Here is a 19,088-nt window from a genome sequence, read left to right as displayed (position 1 = left end):
ATGAGCGAAAAGAAGCAGCTGTTCCAGAAATCACAAACACTGTTATCTCTATTGGCTGTTAGGCATGTTTTACAAAAGAAATCATGAAGTCAGCTTATTGGGTAAGATAAGAATTTAATGAAGTTTTACACAAAATATTTAACTGGTTAGAGGTCAAGGGCTAGCATTTCCCAATGAACTTCCTTTGCTTAGATGTTTAAGGAAAAAAGAGTTTCACTTGATAACACTGACTCATTCTCTCATGGTTCAGGCAGTGATTTCCTGAGACCAGCTCTTTAGCCTGCATTTGGAAATAGACTCTGCCCATTGTGTGTGTGTGTGTGTGTGTGTGTGTGTGTGTGTGTGTGTGTTAGGGAAATGAGGGTTGGTATAAGCTAGGCCTAGGAAGGAAGAGAAAATACCTCTGACAGTATAACCTATAGTGGAGACACAGAGGTGGACTATTTTGTCCAGGATTCATCAACAGCAGCTGCAATGGAGACCAGCAAGAATGTTCGCCCAGGAATCCCTCCCTTAAAGTTGCTGCCTCCAACCCCTGTCCACATGACTGTTGTGGAAACCACTGCATCGATCAGGTAACCCCACCTGCCAGCCGGCTTGTGTTTGTCTATCCCTGGGAATGATGTCAGTTCAGGTTAACACAAATGTCTCTTTCAAGAATCTTGGAAGGAGAGATCTAGAGTCTCAGTCTCTTCTGGGTGCCCTTATCCCATGATACGAAGGGAAGGGACAGGTGGTGGCCAGGCCGGCCGAGCAGCAGAGGGGCCCATGAGGAGGAGGGAAGGCCCGGATGTGCCAGGGCACAGGGCAAAGGGAGAGGAGCGACGGCATGGCATCAGCTGGTCTCATCTCCCCAAGCCTGAGGCTTAGCTCTAATCTGGTCTCTGAGGCTCCAGGTTCATCCCTGGAGGTTTGCTGCTTTGCTTTTTTAAAGTTTGAGGTGAGTTTGTGTCATTGAAAAACCAGAGTCCCAGCTGCTGTGTATCCTTCAGCAAAGAAAAGAATGTGATCTTGAAACCAATTCTATTTATTTTTTAAAAGATTTTTTTATATAGACCATTTTTTAAAGTTTTTTTTGAATTTGCTACAATATGCTTCTGTTTTTTTAAAAAATGTTTTGGTTTTTTGACCCTCCAGGCATGTGGGATATAGCTCCCTGACAGGAATCAAACCTGCAACCCCTGCATTGGAAGGTGAAGTCCTAACCACTGGACTGCCAGGGAAGTCCCTTGGAAGCCAATTGTAGACCCAGGAGGTTCTTGGCAACCAGGGGCGGGTGGACACTCCCACCTGAAGGTGGAGGAGCCAATGCCCAGGGCCGAGGCTGTTGTAGTTTGTACTGTTTCTGCTTAGACTGCCACTTGTACTAACAGATCACAGAGCAAAGAACAGAATATTCCTAATCTTGTTACATGAGAAAAAACCCCCTAATTTGAAATTGCCAGGGGAGGAACTCCCCCGCAGAAGTTTGAGGGGAACAGAGTTAAACATACAAGGGAGGAGACTGCTCTGATAGCTTCACAAAAAAGAGCCCAGAAATGCTGAGACTGTATGATTCTTGGCTTCAGAGCTTCTTGGACCTGATAAGTAGGAATTTGCAAAATGAGCACATTTTCCAAGAAAGGAGGATTTAAAAACTCTCAGTGAAAGCCTCCAATGAGAAAGCCGCAAACAAACAGTAAATTCTCGGCAAGCAAGCAGAGTAAGAGATGTGAGAATGAAGAAAAGTGTCAACAGTGTAAAAAAAGACAGAACACCACAGATCTGAACTCAAAAGCAGTGGCTCCCAAAGAGCGTGAACAGAGGAAAGCCAGTTCATCTGCTATTTAGATCCATCTGTCTGTCCATACTTCATAGCAACAGTCGTTGTGTGGTATGTGGGTGTGTGACCTAAAGCAGAGGCTTGGCTGAAAACCACAGTTTCCCAGGAAGTGGTGTGTGTGTGTGTGTGTGTGTGTGTGTGTGTGTGTGCAGGGTTCCAGGTGGTGATGAGCATGGAGGTGCTGAATTCACTGAAGCTCACTGTTTGCCCAGGATGTTGGCCAGACCCATTCAGAGAATCTCTTCTGGGAGCTTCCCATTACAGGTAGTCCACTCTGCTGTACAGAAGGCCTTCCCCCAAGGGGTCGTATTTGTGCAAAACTTGTTCACACACTCACTGTTCAATCATTATTTAAGTTACGGGAAACCAACTTAAGTGAGATGGTTGGATAGGATCACCGATTCAATGGACATAAACTTGGGCAAACTCTAGGAGATGGTGAAGAACAGGGAAGTCTGGCATGCTGCAGTCCACAGGGTCACAGAGTCGGATACAGCTTAGTGACTGAACAACGACAAAAACAACTCATGTGCTAGATTCTTGAGGTAAAGACAACGTAGTGAAGACCCAGTACAGCCAACTAAGTGCGTGTAGGTACTCTCACAGCAGGAGTCTGGGTGCCCTTAGGAGAGGTGCCCAATCCAGCCTTGGAGGCAGCAGAGAAGGCTAAGCAGACGAGGAGGCCTCTGCTGGGAACTCTGAAGGATGACGCGGCAATTGCAGGGGCTGGTGAGGAGGGAGCTGAGGTCGAAGAGGCTTGGGAACACAGCCACGTCAGCACGTGTGTGACCGCAGTCAGTAGTGTGAAGAGTGTGTGTGCACATGTGCGTGTGTACATGTGTGTGATATCCAGGTCATCTGTGGGGCTCACAGTGACCTCCACCAGCAACAAGAGCAGAGGGTGGGGAGTGAGTTCTTCCAAGAGCCACCCCCTCGATGGCAGGTCCTGACGGTTGCCTCATGGTCACCACATGTATTTCGGTGACCTCGAGCTCATGGTCCCTCCGTTCTCAGCTCACAGGGATAAGAAGACAAAGTAGAGTTCACTTTGGCAGCACTTATACTAAAACTGGATCGATACAGAGAAGATTAGCGTGGCCCCTGAGCAAGGATGACTCGAAAATTCATGAATGTTTCCATACTTTTAGAGGGAAGGGACATATGTATACCTCTGGCTGATTCTCATTGTTGTATGGCAGAAAGCAACACAACATTGTAAAGCAATTATTGTACAATTAAAAATAAATAATATATTTTTAAAAACTTAAAAAAATTTAAGAACAAGAAGACAAAGTGGCCTTTGAGTTTTGCCTCTTCCTCTGACTCCCAGCCAGCCTTCTGTGGAGAAGACGCCATCAGTGCCTTGACAAAGGCAGAGGTGAGGGGATTTGTATGGGAGAATAAGAGAGGAGGAGAGTGGAATCTGTAAAGCACAGCCCCTCAATCACTGAGCACTGGCTGCAGAATTGCAGGAGGAGAGTATTGAAATGTTGCCCAACTTTTAGTTAGTAGAGTCAAGAATGAGTAATGAATGTCCTGTTCACAATCGTAAGGTACCAGGGAACACCAGTCTTCAGCTCCCAAGCCCCTTTCAGGGACTGAGACCCAGCTTCTCATCAGGATCTCAAGCATCCACATGGAGATGGACAGAAGCCATCACTCACGACCGCTCACCCTGAGCACAATCACACGCCCATGTTTTCCCTAGGCGACACCGTCTCTGGCCCAGCGGCCTGGCAACAACACTGTATTCCACAATTAATAAGACGGGGTTGATGGAACTGGTGCGCTTGAGGATTTTCCCTAATTTACGTGCTGCTTCTTGACACTTCCTGTCTTCCCTCACCTGCGCGCGCACACACACACACACACACACACTCACTCACGTACACACACGCTGTGTACACCTGAGGTAGTTTGTGGCTTCTAGGATTCCTCATTTAAAAAGTGGGACAATATTTAAGAAAACCATACCGTATAAAATGTACAGTACAAAACCTGAGAGCAAGCCCTGGACCAAGAGCTAGTCAGGAGTGTGACCCTAGGCTCAGAACTCACAGCCACTGGGACTCATTTTCCCGTGAAGCTAGCAGTGCTGGATGGAATGTCCTTTCATGTCGCTAAGGGATTCTGTACAGTTCAAGGTCACACGAGCTCAGTGAACTCTGTGACCCCAGGGCATGGAGGATGTTCATTTGATACTTTAGGTTGGAGTGTTCTTTGCTCTCCAACGGCTGGAGATAATTAATTGCAAATCCAAAAATACTATGTGCAGCCCAGCTTTAGAGATGAGACGCTTTGTAGATGGTATTTCCATGAAGTCTGCTGGATTTATTAGCTGTGGAATACAGACGGCGGGGCTTGTCTGAACTGACTTCAGGAATGGGATTGGAGCAGAACTGACTCCGAGAAGCCAGAACCACCTGGGAAGAAAGAGGTGACACTGATCCCATGAGACCTGGGCTCTCAGTTGCCATAGTAATAGGGGCATGGGTGTGAGCCACGAATGAAGCTGAATATGAGGCTTTTTAATCTGAATTCTTACCAGAAATAGAAAAAAAAATTGTTTTCAATCAGCTGGAGAAACTTTATTTGGACATATTCAGGTCTCTTCTCTGGCAGTAAATTTTATTTTCACTTCCATAGGCAGGTCTATTACATAAATTTAGGTGAATGCTGGGCTTCCCTGGTGGTTCAGTGGTGAAGAATCCACCTGCCAATACAGGAGATGCAGGTTTGATCCCTGGGTTGGGAAGATCCCCTGGAGAAGGAAATGGCAACCTGTTCCGGTATTCTTGCCTGAGAAATCCCATGGACAAAGGAGCCTGGTGGGTTACAGACCATGGGGTCAAAAAGAGTCAGACACAGCTGAGCACACATGCGCGTTTTCCTAATTTAACTAGGAATTCAATAAGTATAACTGAATAATTTCAAAGCAAATGCATACTTTCCTCCTGAAAAGCTATCCTTTTCTTTTCACCCCAACCAGACGATGAGTGACATAATACAAAAGAGCTCGAGGGCTGTCTGTTATCAGCAGCTGGAAGTGAAACTTCTGGCAAGATGATGTGTCTGAACATTAAAATTCAGCAGCAGCATCAAGCCTCCTGGTCTGGATGTCTTTTGTTTAGACCCCTCTTTTTTTTTTTTTTGTTTCTGTTGCCTCGGGATGAAAAGAAAGAAAACTTAGCCTGAGATAGCTTAGCTGGCTTTTGGCACCGAGTCTCTAACTCAGAGAACTGCAACGCTTTTAGCTCTTGTATCTCTGACCTAGAGGAAGGCAGGATGACATCAAGCTAACAAGAAAAAGGTGTTGGAGGTAAGACTTGGATGCAGTGAAACATCGAATTTATCTCCTTCACTTCAGCACATTCTTAACTCTCCCCAACAGCCGATACAAGATTGAGGAGATGTCTCAGGTGGAATCACAGAAAGCGCTGGGGGTCAGCTCCACCTAGGAAACCTATTCCATGAACTGGCACAGAGTGTGACCCTAGGCAAGTTCCCTAAACCAGAGACACTCAGAGTTGGATTTCCAAGGGTAGACTCTTGGAGTTTCTTTGAATTTTTCAAAAAATTCATGAGGGCAAAACTATTATCTTAATAAAACTAAAATGCTATTTGCCCTTTTTAGCTCTGCTGACTTTGGTATTTAAAAGAAGAGAAGAAATATTAGCCTCTGGGCAGGACTTGGGACAAACCAGAAGTCACTCCTCTGCTCATTGTGGCCACAGGCTCACGGTAAAAACGAATGTCCCACCCGAGAGCATTGTGGGTGAAAGTGCACACATTACTAACTCTGTGACATTGTGTCCCTGAGCATACCTTTTGGGTGTTGGATGAGAGATGGGAAGTTCAGTCTGCTTGAGTGGAAAGCATGGGAGCCCTGCACAAGACTCTCACTCTGTTCCTTCGAATGCAATCAATGTGACTGTTTCTGAGATATTCCTGACAAACCTCAGTTTCCCAGACCTGGGTTTTGGCCAAAAATGTCCTCAAAAGATTTAAACCTCTTACCTTAAATAAAACAACCGGCAGTATTTGTCGCCAAAGATAAACCTCAAAGTTTTGAATTAAAAAACAGAAATCTTGAAAACCTGGAACTAGCTTACGCGTGTGTGCTCTTGTGCTCGTGTGTGTGTGTGTGTGTGTGTGTGTGTTTGTATGCGCGCGCTCGCGTGCTCAGTTGTGTCTGAATTTTTTGACCCCATAGACAGTAGCCTGTTAGGCTTCTCTGTCCATTCCATGGCTTGAGAACCTGAAAACTTGGCAGTTTTAAAGAAAGGTGAGATTTGCAATGAAAATAACAATTGTCAATTTTTTACATTGTGTAATGAAATGTATCAACATTTCTAAAGTCAGCATAACTCTGTGAATCAGTGTTTGCCAGCTGATGAATACATGATGTAACAAAATCTTACATAGAAAATGATCCATTCCACCTGAAACACAATGATTTTTTTAAATTCAAGTATAGTTGATCCACAATGTTGTGTTAGTGTCAGGTGTACAGCACAGTGATTCAATTATATATGTTTAATATTTATAATATATATCATGTAATATATTCTTTTCAGATTTGTTTCCCTTATAGAGTATTATAAGATACTGAGTCCAGTTCCTTGCGCTATACAGTAGGATCATGTTGGTTACTTATTTTATATGTATTAGTGTATATCTGTTAATTCTAAACTCCCTATTAATCCCTCCCCTAACTTTCTTCTTTGGTAACCATATTATTTGTTTTCTATGTCTGTGAGGCTATTTCTGTTTTGTAAATAAGTTCACTTGTATCATTTTTTTTAGATTCCTTATTTAAGTGATATTATATGATATTTACCCTTCTCTGTCTGACTTACTTCACTTTAGTATGATAACCTCTAGGTCCATTTATGCTGCTGTAAATGTCATTATTTTATTCTTTTTTATGCCTGAGATTATTTTATTCTTTTTTATGCCTGAGTAATATTCCATCATGTACATACCGCATCTTCTTTACCCATTCCTCTGTCAATGGATATCATTGTTTCTGTGTCCTGGCTATTGAAAACAGTGCTGCTAGGAACATTGGGGTACATGTGTCTTTTTGAATTATAGTTTTCTCCGGATATACACCCAGGAGTGGGATTGCTGGATCATATAGTAATTCTATTTTTAATTTTCTGAGGACTCTCCATACTGTTCTCCACAGTGGATGCTCCAATTCACATTACCACCAACAGTGTAGGTGGGTTTCTTTTCATCAATATGATTACTGATTCTTCGCTGCAATTATACTATGAGAAATTTCCATTTGTCAGATTTGGGTGTACTGTCCATGAAAAATACCTATAATAATCTGAGAAAACTCTAAAATAATCTTGTGTTTTCCATCGTGCATCTCTGTGAGGCTGGGTGATTTTTCTCCTAAATGGCATGTCACAGCGCTTTGACTGTGGAAGCAGATAAGAGAACCTACCCACTCTGTCAGTGAGGAGGCTGTCCTAGGTGAGGGGGCCATGGAGAGGGGGAGCCTTGCCTGGAGAAGAATGGAGATTGTGAGTCTGGGGAGGGCTGTGCAGTCAGACAGCATAGAGAGGGATCCCTGAGCCTGAGCCATGGAGATCTCTGCCCTGAGTCTTCATCTGACTGTGAGTCACTGAGTGAAGTAAGGAAAATACCAGGCACTGGGGAAAGACCCACCCGAGAGGAAAAGAGGAAATGAAGCTGGAGCTGCAGGCAGGTGGGGACGCTTCCTGCTCCCAGCGGCCAGCGAGGACACCTCATAACTCACTGGGCATCGGGCAGAGTGTGCAGAGCTCCACGTGGACACGTACCAAGACCGACCGTATTCTGGGCCATGAAACAAATCCCCGCAAAGGATCCAAGTCATACAAAGTATGTCCTTTTCCCACAATGAAAATAATTTAAAGGTCAATAGCAGAAAAACATCAGGAAAATCCCCAAATATTTGGAACTAAGTGGCATACCGAATAGTCCACGGAAAGACAGGGGTGGAGGGAGGAAGCGAGATGGGGGAAGGAATAGAAAGTCTTTTGAATTTAATGAAAATGAAACTGACAATCATCTATTCAGACTGATAAGGAAAAAAGTGCATGCACTGATGACAAATATCAGAAATGAGACAGGTGATATCACAATAATGAAAGAATAATAAGGGAAACTTATGAACAGCTTTATGACAAACAATAACGTGGATGAAACAGTCAATTCCTTGGATGAGACAAACTGACAAAACTTGATCCAGAAAAAAATGAGAAACTGAATTCCACTAGGTTTACTCATGCAGCTGACAAGGAAACTCCAGGCCCAGGTGTCTCTATTGGCAAATTCTGCTAAGCACTAAAGAAATAAATAATAGCAATTATAAACAATTCTTCCCAAAAAATTGAAAGTTAGGGGATATTTGCCAACTCCTATGAGGTCAGCATTGCTTTGATGCTAAAAACAGACAAAAATATTGAACCACATTGTGGTAGATTTCTGGGTTTTCCTTTATCTCTCAGGCACCCCAGACTAGGTCCTGGGATGGTTTGGATCTCACTATTTAGGGGAAAAGGAGTCATACCTGTGATATTCCCTCATCCCTGGCTCTCATTAACTGTCCCACTAGATTTTCGGTACTTTATCAAGTGGGAGTGTGTTCTTCCTTTTGCCTTCGTTCCTCAAAGAGCAAGGGCAGTGAGGGGATCTGTCAGTGTAGATGCTTCTTGAACTCTACATACAGCAAGTTCCTATAAATGGCAATCATGATGACTTTTTAAATTAAATGCAGTCATCCCTCGATACCTGTAGGGGATCAGTTCCAGGATCCCCTGCAGATACCGGAGACTGTAGTCTCTGGTTCCTCCTTCGTGGATTCACTCAACTGCGAGTCTTGTAGAGTTTTCCATCCCCTTCCTTGAACCTGCGGAGGCGGAGGGCTAACCATGGCATGATGGACTCTTCCCACAACAAGGGTTCTTATTCTTCCTGCAAGGCATACTTACTAGTAATAAAATCCCCATTAGAAGTGTTCAGGTCCAGGGGGTTGTTACTAAACTAAACTGAGACTAGAAAGACTTTGGCAAAATGATATTTTAAAAATCCAAACATCCTTTTACCCACCCAAAGTCTTCAATACACTTATACATTAATTACAGATATATATTTAAAAGTAATGTCTATGTAGAGTTGCTTACCATGTACACATTCAATGTGGGGACTTCAGATCAATCATACAGACCTTAAAATTCAACTAGCAATAAAATGTACCTTCTCTTTGGCTTTCCAGACCTAATGGGTACAGGAACTTTTAATGACACTTAGGTCAGCAGTCTACAAAAATTTATAGACAAACATTTCAGATGAGCCAGGTACTGCCAAGGCTTGGGATGGCTGCAGTTGCTAAGAAATCTTCATTAAACAGTGGAGAATGCCTGCTTTTTCTTCCGTCCTGTGCAGAGTTTGTCACTGCTGACGAAGTTTCTATTTTTTTTTTTTAATCTTTCCCTTCTTCTAGAGTTACTACAGTTGAACTTCAGAGTCCCAACACTAAAAATGTCTTTCTTTTCTTTATCTTATAATGTAATATTCTTTCTTCCCAAAGAAGATGAAGTAAGCAATGTTTTCTTCTGTAATTATCTTTTCAAACCAAACATCTTGGTAGCGAATGCTGCAAAAGAAACAAATCTGATAATTTTTTCTAAATATGATATCTTAGGACTTTAAGTAGAGCCTATATTTTCTATGGTAAGGGAGTGGCCCCTCCCTGGGGTCCCCTCTCCAGCCTTGCACTCCTCTTGAACTGAGGTCTTAGCTGCCTAGAACCCCTCAGCCCCCACCACCCAGCAACCTGGAGACAATTTGCAATGCGGACCCTCAACCAAAGTTAATACCTTTACTTTCTTAATTTTGTTGGCAGTTTGGGTCTATGTAACTAACAAATGGCACTTTCTTCCAAAAGCAAATCTGAAGTCAGCTGCTATCTTATCCCTCTTGCTTGACTTTTGGGCTATGTAGAGCAATTGTGACGTAGCCTCTGTGTGTGTGTATGTGTGTGTGCACACATACATATGTGTGTGTGTATGGGGTGGGGTGTGTGTGTAGCGTGCATTTATATGTAAAACCTACTTTGTAGGTTAACTTCCAAAGGAGAGAAGTAACTAACAAAAAATATTTTTTCTTTTCATAGGAGGAATAATCCCTTTGAAAGATAATTCCCTGAATATTCATTGGAAGGACAGATGCTGAAGCTGAAGCTCCTATACTTTGACCACCTGATGGAAGAGCTGACTCACTGGAAAACACCCTGATGCTGGGAGAGATTGAAGGCAGGGGAAGAAGGGGAAGACAGAGGATGAGATGGTTGGATGGCATCACTGACTCAATGGGCATGAGTTGGAGCAAACTCAGGGGATGGTGAAGGACAGGGAAGCCTGGTATGCTGCTGTCCATGGGGTCGCAAAGAGTCGGCTGAGCTACTGAACCGCAATAACAACAACTCTGTTGCCTAAGGAAAGAGTCCATATCACTGAAAACATCAGGTATAACCTCAGAGAATAATTTCAAGTATTCGTTTTTGAGGGAAACTTAAAATTCGCTGGTAGGGAAAAAACCCCTATATAACCAAGATATTTTTTCTTATTGAAAATTCTTAAGCTTATATTCTCTACGGAACTTGATTTAGGGTATCACCATTTGGGGGAAAAAGAATCAGAGCTGTGATAGTTCCTCATTCCTAGCTTTCAATATATGTGCCCACTTGATTTTTAGTAATTTATTGAGTAGGAATGTGTTGTTCCTTTTGCCAGAGTCAACCTCCCTCTTCTAAGACTAGCTTATCAAAATAGACTTAAAAAAGAGCTTAAAGTCTAGTGAAAACAAAGTTTCATTGTGGTATTCTGATGTGATTCATGGCTGTTTAGAATGAGGAGAAAAAATTTTAAAGACATTCTTCAAAGATAATCTCTTGTGAAGATTTGTGACGCTTTAGGAAAAAAAGAGTAAGCCTTTTCAGATAATCTGCTGAAATTATGCCTTTAGTGGATTTACTTACTAAATCTTTAAAATTATGACATTTTCCTGACACAAATTATTTTTGGAATAAAAGATGGCATAAATAAATATTACCGTATTGTGACATTGGAAGCTTAAAGGCTTTTTTAATGAGCAAACGATGATGAAAGGCAGGAACTTGAGAAGCCCAAAATCTCTGTCATCACTCTTAAATCTGCATAAGAGCAAAGTTAGTGAATTCTACTTTTCTAACATTTGACATGAGATGCATAGCTTTTCTTCTACTAAATGATATCCTTTCCAGTTAGAAACTGAAAATATTCTAACTACAGCATCTCTGTTATAACTTGAACATTAAAATAAAGTAAACTCAATGTACCTAATATACATAAAATCTCTTTCTTTCTGACACTATTCTCCTTTTCATTTCTGAGTACTAGGAAAGCCTTTAAGGCTGGATGGAATTGAGCAATTGTTCAGTTTCCCGTTCTTTGTTTAGTGAGAACAGAGCTCCTGCCTATGGTGAACAATTCAGTCCTTGTGGACAGGACTCCACGGATCAGACAATGCTTTTGGGTGAGATGATTTGAAGATGCATCCTGGTCTGTGTTGGTGATGCCGCACTAGCTTTCGTAGGCTCCAGAATTCAATAAACTCCTCTTCATGGTGCCTGGCATATCATGAGAGCTTGATGAGTATTTGTTGAGTATGTGAATTGCTGCTGATTGTAAGGTCACTGAGAGCTCGGCTTTATCTTCTTTTGGTTGTTGCTATAGCCTTGTTATCTGCAATAGTGCCTGCCACATAGTGGGGACTCAATAAGTGATATATTTGGTGAATGCAACAGCCATCGGCCAAGCAGAACCATGGAGGGTCCCATATGCAGGTGCGGGTGTTCAGGTCACACCTCAGCCACCTGGCAGGTGTGTGGCCTGGGACCAAAGACTACCAATGAGGATGAGAATCAGTCTTCATGCAGGTAAAGCGGGCATCATTTTTATACCAAACTCACCAGGTTGTGGGGCTCTCCTGGTGCCTCAGAGGATAAAGAGTCTGCCTGCAATGTGGGGGACCCGGGTTTAATCCCTGGGTCAGGAAGATCCCCTGGAGAAGGAAATGGCAACCCACTCCAGTATTCTTGCCTGGAGAATCCCCGTGGATAGAGGAACTTGGTGGGCGACAGTCCATAGGGTCACAAAGAGTTGGATATAACTGAGCAACTTCACTTTCTTTCTTTTACCAGGTTGTTGGGAATATACGGGAAGACCCTGCCCAGGGCCTGGTGCTTGGTAAGCACAGTAAAGATGCACAGCATGAGCGTTGAGCTGGACCCATGATGCAGTCACTAGCCATTCTCTGCAGGGTATTCGAAGCCCTACCTACTCCCTGGCCTTCTGTGGAGCGACTCATGGGCCCTTCTGGTACACCCTTGGACCTGTCGACTCAAAGGGTTAAAGAGTTCAGGATGTTTCCTGTTTTCAGAGCCTTGAAGGCCCTAATGTAAACTCTTTATTTGACATAGAAGATCTCAAAGAGATTTTGTGACTCATGCCTCACTGCTTCTACTAGCTTCTTTTTTTTAAAAAATTTACATTAAAAATTTTTTTGGATCATGCCACAGAGCAGATGGGATCTTAGTTCCTAGGCCAGGGATTGAACTTGTGCCCTCAGCAGTGAAAAGTGCAGAATCCTAAACCACTGGACTGCCAGTAAATTCCCTTCTAACTAGTTTTTAATTCCTGTTGTAACAAGTTACCACAAGCTTAGAGGTCTAAGATAACAAGAATGTGTTATCTCACAGTCCTGTTGTTCAGGGTCCAACATAGGCCTCCCTGGGCTGAGATCGAGGTGTGGGCAGGCCTGTCCCTTCTGGCGGCTCTGGGGAGGACCGTTTCCCTGATGCTCCAGCCCTAGGGATGCCTGCACCTGGAGCAGGTGGTCACTCCCCCAGTGTCCAAGTGAACAGTTCAGCATTTCCCTTACCTGTCCTGTTATCACCTCTCACTCTCTTCTTTGGCTTCTTTCCTGTTTGTAAGGACACTGTGATTACACTGAGCCCACCAAAATCATCCAGAATCAACTCCCTACCTTAAGGTCAGTTGATGGCAAATTCTCCTTCCCTTTCTCCTTGGAGCTGAACATATTCCCAGGCTCTGGGGATCAAGACATGGATGTCTCTGGGGACCATTGTTCTGCCTAGGAACCAGGCCCTTGGGGCCAAGTGTTCTGACTCTAAATCAGGTGATTTTTCAATTATGCACAATATTATTTTCAAACCAAAGATTTCCTTAACAGACATCAAACTACTGACTTTGAACAATGATGAATGACTATAGCCCACAGGTAACTGAGTCCTCTGCACATGGATGGATGTAAAGTCAGGGTTCTAAGTAAAACCAGGACCTGATAGAGAACAGAAGATGCAGCTCACCAGCTTGAACTTTTGACAGAGCAATCCTTGAGGGATTTGAAAACCCAGTGAGTCCAGCTCTGGTCCTCTGGTTCACTTGTCCCTGCACTGGGCTATATCCTTATGGGTTATTTGAGAAAGAAAACCATCTTAGAAGATGCCATCATGTACATATGCTCCAAGGCCCAGGCCTCTCCTCATGTTCAAGCCTTTTTCAGCTAAAAGACCAGCAGTGGCTTAGGCATAGTTTAGGTGGAGCCTAGCAGTTTCAGTCCAAAGGCAAACAGTGACCGTATTAGGTGTGTCCAAGAGTGATGAATAAACATGAGAAGAAAGTGAGTAGGGGGAAGAACAATGTGATCTACTTAAATGTGCTCATTTTATCTTTTGATATTGATTTCTAAAATAATTCCACAGTGATAAGATAACAGACTATATATGATTTCAATACCATTAGACCATGAATTTTTTACACCTTGTTTTATGTCCCTACATATGTCCCATGGTCACCTGGTTTATAGTCTGTGGGAACTTGAATAGAATTGTTTTCCTGCTATTACATTAAAAATAAATTTTAATTATGTTGAATTGGTTCATAGTGCTTTTCAGGTCTACTATATATCCTTCAACTTTTCTGTCTATGTATATTCTATTGATTTTTCAGAGTTTGATATTGAAATTCTAACTAAAAATCTTAATTTATCTACTTAAAAAATAATTGTAACGTATAGTGGAACTATATAGTGGGCTTCAATGGGCTTCCCTGGTGGCTCAGATGGTAAAGCACCTGCCTGAAATGTGGGATACCTGGGTTTGATCCCTGGGTTGGGAAGATCCCCTGGAGAAGGAAATGGCAACCCACTTCAGTACTCTTGCCTGGAAAATTCCATGGATGGAGGAGCCTGGTAGGCTACAGTCCATGGGGTCGCAAAGTCAGACATGACTGAGCGACTTCACTTTCTTTCTTTACTTATAGTGGAACTATATGTAACTTTGTTCTGTATTTTCCAAGCCTCTTGTAAATCTGTTATCATACGTTCATAATTTAAAAAATTAAAAACAAAACTGCTCATTTTTACATTTTTAACTAAATTTTTCTCCCTTGATAAAACTCTTGTCTTATATTATTCAACTCAGTATTTCCTGTATACCCCTCAATATAAAGCTAATTATGTGATTACATTAATGTCATATATTAACACATGTTTTTCTGGCTCAAAGAATAACTAAATAATAATGTTTTCCACAACATGGTATAAATAAGATTGTTTTTATTAGAAAAGAAAACAAGCAAAAACCAAAAGGCAGCTACCTATAGGATTTCTTGTAATACACCCCTTGCTATGCTTTCTGCTGAATAAATAAGGTTTTCTTAGACTACTGCACATTTAGACTGTCATATTATGGTTATGATTTCCTTCAACCTTAACCTCAAAAGTGAATTAAAGGCTTTGTAGATATCAGTTCCTTGTTGATTTGCTGACTGTGCAGAGACCTGTGTAAAAAGTTGGCACAGCCGAGGAAACATCCTTATTGAACAAAGGCAATATGTCTTTACATATTGACTTCTGTGTGATTCAATTTGCAGTAAGTATGACAGTAACCTCTCTAAACAGCCCTGTGTGCTTAAAAGCAAGTTTGCATTTTGTGGTTAACTTTGCTTTGAATTCCGGACTGATGACCCAGCTTCTCTGAGCTCCTAAAGTCTTTTGACCGAGTGATAGAAATGAATGACTTTCCAAATGCTGAGAGTCAGAATCTAAACACTGGAGAGAGACTTGGGAGAAGGCAGACTCTATTAATTTATAATTGTAATAATTAAGTTAGTAAAAGACAAATTGTACTTTAATTCTTTGCATAGGAAGCCAATAAACATTTAACCTTAAATCTGTCATTCTAAATAAAGTCATAATTTCCACAGTAAGTAGAAGTTTTTCATCTGAAAAGCCAAAGTGAATCCTTCAGTATATTAGTTTTAAATTTTCTCTTATTTTATTTTAGCCTCTTTGGCAACGTGTATACCTTTGCACACTCAACTGATTATTAAGCATTATTCAAACTATATTCTGAATCAGTATTTCCTCTGCACTTAACCATGGATTATGTTAAGAAAAACAAACACTGATTTTATGCTTTTGACTCCATTATTTTCTTTATGGCTCATTGGTTCACTCTGGGCCATCACAGATCTATTTGAAAATTATGGGGTTTTCCCTATTGAAGTTCATTATTTTATATCTTTTGAAGATGGTCTTTTTATACTAGCAAAAATTCAGCTAAAATTAACCAAATGAAGCTGAGTTAAACATTTGAGTAGAAGATTAGGAGACTAGTCCACAGTGTTTCCATAAGCCTAGTTCAGCTGTCATTTTACATGATCTGACCCTAAAAAGGCCTACTGTGCTTTGCATCACGTATTTTCAAACATTCTTGCTCTCCAGAATTTCATAGTGTTCCCTTAGGAGTTTGGAGTTCTGTAAGGGCAACTGATGTGAGGACGAGTTTGCTGCTCATATTCGTGCCTCAATTCAAAGGAAAATGAATGTGACAAGAGCGGATAACCTGTAGAATCTCTTCAAGCTTTAATGTTCAGTGATTTCTAGAGTGCACAAGGAGAAGTAATTTCATTGTTTCATCAGTGAAATATTGTAATATCTTTTCTTTTCTATTGAAGTATAGTTGATTTACAATGCTAATTTCAGGTGTGTAGTAAAGTATTCAGTTATAAAAATATATACATATGTGTGTGTTTTTCATATTCTTTCACGTTATGGTTTATCACAAGATATTGAATATAGTGCCCTGTGCTGTATGGTAGAACCTTGTTGTTTATCTATTTCATATATAGTGTTCTGTATCTGTTTATCCCAAACTTATAATTTGTCCTCCTCCTCCCCACTTCCCCATTGGTAACCATAAATTTGTTTTCCATGTCAGTGAGTCTGCTTCTGTTTTGTAGATATGTTCATTTGTGTGTATATATATATATATATATATTTTTTTACACTTCACATATAAGTGATATCATTTGATATTTGCCTTTGTCTGATTTACTTCACTTAGTATGACAGTCCCCAGGTCCATCCACATTTTGGCAAATGGCATTATTTCATTCTTTTGTGGCTGAGTGATATTCCATTGTGTATATATATACCACGTCTTCTTTATCCATTGATGTCTATGATGGACACTTATGTGGCTTCTATGTCTTGGATATTGTGAATAGTGCTGCTATTGGGATGTATGTATCATTTTGAGTTACAGTTTATTAATGTATTTTCTTATTTCTCTTACACAGTCCCATTTTATTCATTCTTTTCAAAATTCTAAGACTCACAGATCTTAGAAATGTTAGTAATTATGGCACATGTACCTAATACCCTTTCAAATTACCAGACTCCACTCTTCCTGTGAGCAAGCTGATGCCCTGCAGAGTGAGGCCAACAGGGCCCCCAACATCCTGGAGCTGGCAGCCTAGTGGGAGAGAAGGCATGTGATGAACAACAATAAATAATCTATGATTTTGTGCATGACAGGAAAGCACATTCACTTCGCATTATGAATCAATCTTTCAACTAAATATTTCTCAGGCTCCTGCAGGAGAAGACCGCCTCATCTTCCCAGGACCTCCCCCCACCCTGGAGCTTTGGTCTCAACAATGAATCCTCAACCTGTACCCCTGGGTGGGAGTCACCCTGGAGGGAGCTCGGTGCCCCTCAGACGCCACACTCCAGCTCTCTTGTGAGGGGCTGAGGACGTGTGGGATCAGCATTTCTCCTAATAGCCTGAATTGGAACCTAAAGCTGGTTGTTCTAGAAATAATGTTTTAAATGGTGGTTAGACTTTTGAGTGCTCTAATTTAGTTGTACAGTAATGGGTTAAAGTATCATGAATGAATTGGCTTATTTATTGTTATACTTGTAACCTATCTCTTCCTATTTTGGATTTTAAGCACAAATAACTAAAATATAATTAAACTTTTGCAACACACATTGTTTTGCTAATTTGTATTCTTCTCCTAGATGTTTGGTGTAGATTATTCTCTAGAAGAACGTTATTACTGATAGAACTGGTCTGTTAGTCGAATGGATAGATTTATTGTTCTGATAGCACTTTTAGAATATGAAAGACCTCTGTCACCTTATGTCTCTTTAATGCAAAGCATATATTATGAAAGCCTGTACATGTAGCAATATCTTATTAAATTATTCCTGTGTTTGATACAGATTCTTCAGTGTAATGGGTGAAAACTGTGTTCCTTGATGTGATGCTCAAAATTCTTCAAGCTAGGCTTCAACAGTATGTGAACTGCGAACTTCTGGATGTTCAAGCTGGGATTTGGAAAAGGCAGAGGAACCAGAGATCAAATTGCCAACATCTGTTGGATCATAGAAAAAGCAAAAGAATTCCAGAAAAATATCTACTTCTGCTTCATTGACTATGCTAAAGCCTTTGTGTGGATTACAATAAACTTTGGAAAATTCTTCAAGAGATGAGAATACCGAACCATCTCACCGGCCTCCTGAGAAATCTGTATCAGGTCAAGATGCAACAGTTAGAACCAGACATGGAAAATGGACTGGTTCCAAATTGGGAAAGGAGTAAGACAAAGCTGTATATTGTCACCCTGCTCATTTAACTTATATGCAGAACACATCACTTGAAATCCCGGGCTGGATGAAGCAAAGGCTGGAATCAAGATTGCCAGGAGAAACATCAATAACCTCAGATATGCAGATGACACCACCCTTATGGCAGAAAATGAAGGGGAACTAAAGAGCCTCTTGATAAAAGTGAAAGAGGAAAGTGAAAAAGTTGGCTTAAAACTCAACATTCTGAAAACTAAGATCATGGCATCTGGTCCCATCACTTCATGGCAAATAGATGGGAAAACAATGGAAACACTGACAGACTTTATTTTCTTAGGCTCCAAAATCACTGCAGATGGTGACTGCAGCCATGAAATTGAAAAGACACTTGCTCCTTAGAAGAAAAGCTATGATCAACCTAGACGGCATATTAAGAAGCAGAGACATTACTTTGCCAACAAAGGTCCGTCTAGTCAAAGTTATGGTTTTTTCCAGTAGTCATGTATGGATGTGAGAGCTGGACTCTAAAGAAAGCTGAGAACCAAAGAATTGATGCTTTTGAACCGTGGTGTTGGATAAGACTCTTGAGAGTCCCTTGGACTTCAAGGAGATCAAACCAGTCAATTCTAAAGGAGATTATCCCTGAATATTCATTGGAAGGACTGATGCTGAAGCTGAAGATCCAATACTTTAGCTACCTGATGCAAAGAACTGACTCACTGGAAAAGATCCTGATACTGGGAAGATTGAAGGCAGGAGGAGAAGGGGGCAAAAGAGGATGAGATGGCTGGATGGCATCATCAACATGAACATGAGCTTGAACAAGCTCCAGGAGTTGGTGATGGACAGGGAAGCCTGGCCTTCTGCAGTTCAAGAGGTCGCAAAGAGTGGGACATAACTGAGTGACTGAATTGACTGACTGTGTTCCTTGAAAATGAATTTGTTTTTCTATAACAAAGTCTGGATGAAAAATGAGCCTAAAATGATCTGTGAAATGTTTGATTTCTTTCTTTTCTGAGTCAAAGTTAAAGTAAACTCAAAGAGGAATGAGAGCTTGAGAGTCTGCTGCCATGAAATCTGCTGGGCTCAACAAAGAAGGTCTGTGTGCTTGGAGGGGTCTTAACCCCCTCCCCACACCCGCAGCCTTTGGTAGCAGTGACTTATGGGCTCTGAGGTGCTGTGCCCCAAACAAACCCCCAAATTGCCGAGAGCTTGACAGGACCATCAGTCATGGCGCCCACTCAATTTTGCACCCTGTTGAGTCAGCAGC

The 19,088-nt window shown here is 41.5% G+C and overlaps 1 long non-coding RNA gene and 1 other non-coding gene across 2 annotated transcripts; both read left to right on the top strand.

Moving 5' to 3' along the window:
• The first annotated feature begins 228 nt into the window (after nt 1-228).
• LOC138428227 (uncharacterized) lies at nt 229-18,813 on the top strand. The gene is made up of 4 exons (XR_011252352.1): nt 229-575; nt 9,996-10,347; nt 12,063-12,108; nt 17,456-18,813. It is a non-coding gene; the product is annotated as an uncharacterized lncRNA (long non-coding RNA).
• Nucleotides 2,864-2,968, top strand: LOC138428558 (U6 spliceosomal RNA). Its single transcript, XR_011252498.1, has one exon. It is a non-coding gene; the product is annotated as a U6 spliceosomal RNA (small nuclear RNA).
• Nucleotides 18,814-19,088: the final 275 nt, after the last annotated feature.

Source organism: Ovis canadensis, chromosome 23 (assembly GCF_042477335.2).
Source record: "Ovis canadensis isolate MfBH-ARS-UI-01 breed Bighorn chromosome 23, ARS-UI_OviCan_v2, whole genome shotgun sequence".
In the NCBI taxonomy this organism is placed as follows: domain Eukaryota; kingdom Metazoa; phylum Chordata; class Mammalia; order Artiodactyla; family Bovidae; genus Ovis; species Ovis canadensis.
The sequence above is the reverse complement of the archived record's forward strand: the minus strand, read 5'-3'. Positions and strand labels throughout refer to the sequence as shown.